We start from the raw sequence: 8,534 nt of genomic DNA, 5'->3' as shown, positions 1-8,534 counted from the left end.
CAACAATACTTTCTTCATCGTGAGCTCTGATGGTGCAATCTCTGCCGATCTGACCCTGAAAATTACTCTTGGAACGCCATGATCATTTAAAGTGGCTTTATCGTCCCTGCCACATTGCAAGGCAAGCAAGTCAAGCCATCAATGATGACTCTCATCACCATTGCCTCTTTCACCATCAATGGTGACTCTTATCACCATTGCCTCTTTCACCATCAATGGTGACTCTTATCACCATTGCCTCTTTCACCATCAATGGTGACTCTTATCACCATTGCCTCTTTCACCATCAATGGTGACTCTTATCACCATTGCTCCTTTCATCGCGTCCTTTCCAATTTTTGTCAAGCCTATATTATACACTCAAGCACTTAAAGAAGTTCATTCACCGTTAATAAGATTTAAATGGCCGATCTTTAACTTCAGATATGGTAACTTTCAGTTGTTTTTGTCGTATTTTTTTCTAGTTGCAATGTTGTGTCATTTTTCTTTAATCTTAATTTTTTGTTCACAATATTTCATCAACTCACAACATGTCATATGGGAATATCTATTACAATTACCTTGTAGTTGGATAGAAAGATAATTTTCTAAAGAAATGTCATTTCATCAAAATTAAAAGAAATGTTTTTTATGTCTCAGAATTTCCAATGGCCATTTTAATGTTAATGACTAGCGTACTGTATAAAATAGCTTTCATTTTGTATAAAGTTTTGATAAATGTACTTTCATTGCATCCACCATTCACTTTACCTTATTTTAATCTCTTATTCATGTATCATTCATTGCCTATAAGTTTTATTGTCTAATATTTTAAAATCATATCAATGTCTGGTTTTATTGGAATGTAATTTCAAACTCATTTAATACTTTAACATCATTTATGCAAATATAACAGTAGATTTTTAAAAACAGAATAATTCATTTATTTAATATTGATTATCTTGAGTATATTTTTTCTGTACATGTAAATGCTTACTACTTAAAGAAGTTATTTGTTTCTAGAAACCTCCCTGTTTAAACATTACACAGATCGCTTGACATATCATTCTATAGATATATTCTAATACCCTTTTAATTTCGCGATGCCCATACACTTTTGATTTATTAGCAAAGATACAAAAGTAATAATATTTTTTCTTAAAAGAAAGGTAAGAGTGATGCACTTATTACAAAATATTAATAATACGTTAAGTTTTTATAAAACATGGTTTTAATTTATTTCATATTCATCGTTATTCAAATGATAAATTTCTTAGTCAGCCTTAAAAGTAGAAAACGGTAAGGGCTGCCTGAAGCCGATGATCGTAATATACTAACGAAAGAGTGAAAATGGAAAGGCTTCGTATGGGAACAAAACAGACAATGGACGTTGAGGCGGGTCGGTAGAGAGGGGGAATTAGAGATAAAGAGAGAGAGAGAGAGAGAGAGAGAGAGAGAGAGAGAGAGAGAGAGAGAGAGAGAGAGAGGGAGGGGGGTGAAGGGAGAAAGAGATTTTGGGAGCTAGTCGAATATTTTTTTCCTTCCTCTGACTCCGCTGTCTACCCAGCCCTGATTGGGCTCTGTCAGTGTATGTCAAGAGTGCCGGGATGTTCTTTGAGATGAATTATGATACTATCAAAAAGATGGCAAACAATTGTTGCTCTCCATTTTAAGATATAGAAATGGCTGTATTTAATAATGAAGAGCTATAGTATAAGTGTCATACCCCCTCAAAGCGGTCTTATGTCGGAATAAACTAGGTGCTGACAATTGAATCCACAATTAACCCACTCCTTTGTGTACATCATAAAATTTTAAGAATCATCTTTGATATATTGATAAGACCATAAATGCTAGTTTGTAAACCTTCTTTTTGTATGTTCTCATTTATTTTGAGTTTGAGTGTAAAGAATCGAGTTTTACGTTGAGTAGATATGACATTTCGGGAAAAATCCGTAAATGGTTGGTAAGGAGAGGGTTAAGATCTTTTATAAAATGTATAGCTATATTGAATTTAAGGACAATTAACACAGTCCCATATATGGTGCAAAAGACTAGACTTTCAAATTGTTAATTGTTTTAACGTTGTTTAATTCTTAGCATGTAGTTCACCCCGCATGAAACAGATTGAGGCGGTAGGCCATAAAAAGAGGTGTTTCTGCTTAGGTAACATATAAATTGTTGCGAATTCACATATTCTAAATTCATCCCCTCCAAAAAAAAAAAAAAAACTATTTTGACCGAAGATTTAAGACATGCTTATAGTTATCCTTATTAACCTAGATTTTCAAAATTGTAAAATGAGACAAGGAGTTACGTGAGAAATCATATCATCTGATTCCCAGGATAGTGTTCACTAAAATGATCAGAGAAGGAAGAAAATACTAATATTAACACAGCAGGGTGTAGCAGAAGGCATATGCTTGCTTTCAAGTGGCGAAGCAAAGCTTTTAATTCTTAAAAAGTGACGACCATATTGTCTGACCGTCCCATTATGCATTTTGGCAGAAGCTTCCTGTGGACAAAGTGATAATGATAATGGCCGCCTCTCAGCATGCTATGAGATTAGAAAATGGCGTTTAGTTGGTATGTTTGGATTATACGGTGCATGACTGGCCATTAAAGGAATGCCCTTAATGTATGTTTTCTTTATGGTTTTGTCATCAATGATTATTATTCAAGTAAACACAAAATGTCAGCAATGCAATAAAGAAAGCATTGTGAAATGTATTATACATGGCTAAGATAGATGTTTAGATTCATGATATAAGACATGTATAGAGATGTACATTTTAAAAGCTCATTTCAAAGACCATGCCTTGTCTATTGCGTTTCACAATGCTCTATAAAGCACTCCCTTACCATGTAGATCAAATTTTCCATATCACACAGTACAAGACATCTATTAGGCGCCATTCATATATTAGCGCTTTTAGAACTCTATGTATTATAGCTAGCTACTAATGTATACCTGTTCACTGGGGTAATTTATGTGAAAGGTCTTACCCAATGATGCAATAATTGTCATCATATGTTTACTCATCAGACTAAACATCATTGGGTTTTGATTCAAAACAAGACACCTTACAACAGAGATATCGATGCGACATTATATTTTTTCATTATCTCAAATAGCATCGCTTTGTGACTCCATACAACAGTGCGAAGACTATCCCGGTTCCAATTGTCTGAAAGGAATTGTAACAATCGTCTGCCATCCTCTTGAAATGATATTAGACAATCACGTAGGTCTTAAAATGAGGTCTTAGTGAGATCAAGCTTCCTGACCTGTCCCGGGTTAAAGACATACTGAATAATCAGGGGAGAAAATCCTTCTTAACTTTGTGTTCAGTCGTAACTGATGCATACAAACATACGTTTGAATAACGGGGAGATAATTTATATCCATTATATTCCAAATTAAAGGTAGCTAAAAATATGAATATTTCTTTGAGAGTATTTTGTTCTATATTATTTTCAAAAGTAAACTTCTGCATTTATATTGCTTAATATTTTTAAGCGCTTTGCAAAGAGTCCCACTAAACATGTAGGACGAGAAATAACCTTGTTAGGCGATATGTATTACAATTTTTTTTTCGGACATAGACAACGCTGTTAACGGTCATGTATTCATTGTACACCTGAGTACGGTGAAAGAATGAGTAAAGAGCCTTTTCCAAGGACGCATCTATACGTCGCTCAGAACCTTTGAACTTCCGATCCGAAGGCGAGTGTCATGCCACAAGACCACATAGCCGCACTCAGGTGCAACTCATAACTTACGTCTAAAATTACAGAGTCAAAATTATCTATTGGAAATTGTGACTAGTCTCAAAGTAGTCTTCTATTGTCAGGGTGATCTGGCCACTAACGTCGAATTGTAAGTTTAATTTACAAAATTTGTGAATCCTCAAAACCTCAAAACCCTATTATGTCGGGGTTATTTAGATGTTAGAAATTGGTTTTATAGTTTTTAGAATAAAATATGAAAGATTGTTTAATCTGATGTGTTTTAATCGACGTGCACTTATTTGCAGGTCTGATAACCCAATTCATTATGGGCTCATTGTTGTAATGGTGATCTCAACAAATGACACAAAATATTGTCCATTACAACAGTGTTAAACTAGGCCCATAATTGCATTCGGATGCCAAACTTGCCTATATATACACATCGGTTTTATTTAATACAATACAATATGTATTTTCTTAAAGTGACAAAATTTAAATCAATCATTTCTGGTCATTGTTACTTTAAAAATCACTTTTGAAACTTGGTTCAAGCGACACAACACGGTGTTGAGAGGGAAGGTCACATTTGTTTTTTGTTTTTTTCAATTTCGATATAATTCCACATTGACACGGCGAGTTATATATAATGACTTCACTACTTGCACGTATTATTTCGATTCAACCAAGATTAAAATGCTTTCCAATCACTATAAGATTTACTTTTGGCCAGTATCATCATTAAAATTGTGATTACCAATATGAATGGCCTACAAGCAAATTGAAGGAGGATAATGAATCTTGCCTATGGCACTGGACCTTTTCTGTATTTTTTTGTGGGGCTCGATGGAGGGGGGGGGGGCATTAAACAATAATTAAACCACTTCCTCAATACGGTTTTATGACTGGTTGATTCAAATGCTAAAAATTTAGTATAATATTCATAGTCAAAATTATAAGATTTGAATTAGGCTAATATGCTTTATTACCGCATATGACTTAATTTCTTCCAAGGTGAAAAAAGACCTTGAAGTTGTTCTCTTCGATCCTAGGGGAAAGACAATTCCACGTCGCGCTGGGAGACGTCACGAGCAAAGTAAGGAAGTTGAAGAATGGGGTCCCTCAGGGGTCGGTACTTGCGCCAATGTTGTTTAACGTTTACATTAGCGATATGCCAAACACTTCCTCCCTGAGGCTGGGATACGCGGACGACTGGGCACTAGTTACTCAGAGTAAAGTGTGGACCCGTCTCGAGAGCGTACTCAGCGAGGACTTCACCAGACTCAAATCCTACTTCGACGAGTGGTACCTGAAGATGAACACTTCAAAAACCGTGGCCATTGCATTTCACATATGCAGTGCTTGGCACACCCGCAAACTGAATGTCCTAGTCGGGGACTAGCCACTCCCATATGAGCCGCATCCAAAATATTTAGGGGTGACGTTGGATCGCAGCCTTACCTATCGGGTGCATCTCGAAGGGGTTGCCTGGAAGATAGAGAAGCGGAACAGTCTTCTGAGGAAGCTGGCGGGATCGACTTGGGGCGCTAGCCAAGCGCTCCTGAGAACGTCCGCCTTGGCACTATGCTATTCCACCGCGGAGTATTGCGCTCCAGTGTGGGTAGAAGCAGAAACGTTGAGAAGGTGGATGTAAAACTTCGCAAGTCGATGTACATAGTGTCAGGAACGCTAGCAACAACTCCTAGAGAATGGGGCCCGATAATGGCAGCGATCCAGCCCCCCGATGTCCGGAGGGAGACGATTACGGGAAACTGGCTGAGTAAGATCAAAGAGAGATAGAATGGGGATACCCCTCTGATGCGCATAATGGACGGCGCCCCCGTTTCGAGCCGAAATAAGTCCCGGCAACCCTTGTACGCAGAATCCCTGACTACGTCTAGAGCTGCGCATACGAGATGGAAGTCGGTTTGGACGAATTCAATCCCTCGTGGGGGCGGGGACGTTCACTCCTCTAAGCTTGGTAGGAAGTTGCCAGGCTTTGATACCAGTAAGAGGAGATATTGGGTGGCTGCGAATCGGCTTCGGTCGAGGAGCTGCCTAACGGCAAGTGCGCTTCATCGGTGGGGTCTTTCTACTTGTCCAACAAGTACCCGCTGTGGGCAAGAACCTGAGACGGCAGAGCATCTAGTCGAACGGTGTGTTGTGAGGATGCTACCCGGCGGGTTTGCGACGGTGCACGAGTGCGGACCATACTTTGCTGATTGGGTCGATCGTCATAACATAGTAGTGTGAAAACCATAAGAGGCTGCTGCCACTCAACTAGCACTATAGTACTTTTTGCTCTCATGAATTAAGAGCTCCGAATGATTTTCACATCGCGCACAATGACTAATTTGATTAGGGGCTCCCTGTTCTAATAGTAATCATTGAGTGACTATACCAAGCTTTTGATCTAAAAACTAAAAAAGGTTGCTGGAAATGTATGTCATTTTAGCGCTTTAATTTGTATATTTAAAAAAAAAAACGATTTCTAAGGTCTTCACATAATTGCTTCATATGAGAAATCTAAGATTGGAACCGAGCTGGAATACTCAGCGGGTAAATGGAAATGTATCAAATTAATCTGTTTGGACTGTATTTTGCATATGACCTATCTTAAGCAAAGCATGCAAAATTGTTAATGTATGTTTAATTTTATATAGACTAAGGTAAATATTATGGACCAATGTATACAAAAAGAGTGAAAAGACAAACGGTTTTATAAACAAGATAATTGAAGAAATCTTAAATAATCTTTTTTTAAAACTCACCAATGGATACGGATGGGGGATCAGTAGCAAATTCAAGAACTTAACAATTGGAAGTAGAATTCATCACCTAGGGATTGAACGACTCCAACCACTGTTTAAAGTTGAATGAAGTCTCGATCAGTCAACCACACCTTTATAAGTGTTTGGTCTTGCATAAAATGCATATAAAGTATGTATAAATTAACACCTTATAATATTTTACCCTATCAATCCTCCCTTACCCCCACCTCTCACTAATACCCTCGTCATCATTACGTAGGACTTTTAAATTTCTTTAACGATCTACATTATCATCTCACCCAGCCATTTCTTGTGGTTTTCTTGGAATCACCAAAGAGTTTGATGACCACTTACACCCATTAACTTGTTCTTTTCACCTTGAAATTTCCCCCCATCTTATATCCTTCATCATTTGCAAGAATTCAAAATAAATTTTGTAATTTATGCAGAATTCTTAATAAGGACAAAAAACTTGCAAATCTTCAACAAGAATGAAAATCAACTTTTGATTTTGTTACTCAAGTGAAATATTATATCCACAACCAACATTGTATAGTCCATGGTAAGATAGAACCGAATGGGCACGGGGGAAAAGCCATTCCATTATAGATAGTATGCGCTTGGCTAAGAAACTCACAATATTGCCATCCGGAAGTATAACGGACCAACACACACAATTATATGTAACCTTAAACGTTTATAGTCTGGTTAATACCGTTTAGTGAGAATTACTAATAATCGTGGATGGTAAAAATCAATAACAAAGACCTGAGTTACGTCAACTTCGATCTATCTATAGACAGGGTTTTGTCATTGATGTTGTTGAGGTCTATAATTGACGTTAAGCGGAGGTTGGTGTTTGGGAAATCTTTTGAGACCGTTGTTGAGTGACCAGATGACTGGGCGTCCATTGGGTTCAGGTCCCAAATTGGTGAAGTAAAATAACATAGATTTATTTGCTGGTATTTCAGAATCTCGTTTCAGGATGTGTCCATACAGACTTCACCTGGTTTTAAATATTGAAGAGAGATCAGTGATTTGTTACATTCTCGGTACAGTGTTTTTTCGTTTGTTTGTTTGTTTGTTTGTTTGTTTGTTTTTTCTTTGTTTTTGTTTTTTTGTTGTTGTTTTATTTTTTTTTTTTTTTTTTTTTTTTTGGGGGGGGGGGGGTTGTAGGTATTTTGTTCCCCGTACAGTTCTAAGCTGGTTAGGATGGAAGGTGTAGTAGTAGTAGTCACGATTATGAAGATGATGATGATGCTAATGATGATGATGATGATGATGATGATGATGATGATGATGATGATGATGATGGTGGTGGTGGTGGTATTAATTTTAACTTATTATAAAAGTTATGGGGAAAATACTGATTGTAATTCCAGCAATAGTGACAATGGCGATAAATATCGTAACAATGATAATAACATGAATGTTGCTGATATAATAATATTTCAAACATACATATAATATATGCATACACCACGCACACGTATGACACAAACAATTACACACACAAACACATTATATATATATATATATATATATATATATATATATATATATGTATGTATATATATATATATATATATATATATATATGTGTGTGTGTGTGTGTATGCGTGTTTGTGTGTGTGTGAATTATCTTTTTTTTAAAAAGGGGTTGGGGGTAAACATTGTTCAATACAGCCCATTTTAAATTTCTACAAGAGAGCTCTGAATTTCTTACAAATCTAAAAATCCTATACATATTTTTTTACAGAATGATATACGAACAAGTTGCAGACTTATTTTTCAGTGAAAGGAACAAAATGGTCCCTATTTCATTGGAAGTGTAAAACCACTCTTCCTGGGGACTGGATACACACCTTGTGCAATTTATCTTCTGGTGTCTGAGGTATATCTTATTTTATAGTCTAAATAATATATGCTGGTAGTCAATAAAGATCATGCTCGTCCTCGCTCTGTTACATCCGATAACCCTAAAAATCTGCCAATAATCCTGATACTGAATTAGTTATGCCACCTTTATGTAACCTATTCATTATTTCGTTATTT

This window comes from Berghia stephanieae, chromosome 2 (assembly GCF_034508935.2).
Source record: "Berghia stephanieae isolate SIO BIC M18660-M18661 chromosome 2, UCSD_Bste_1.3, whole genome shotgun sequence".
Lineage (NCBI taxonomy): Eukaryota > Metazoa > Mollusca > Gastropoda > Nudibranchia > Aeolidiidae > Berghia > Berghia stephanieae.
The sequence above is the reverse complement of the archived record's forward strand: the minus strand, read 5'-3'. Positions refer to the sequence as shown.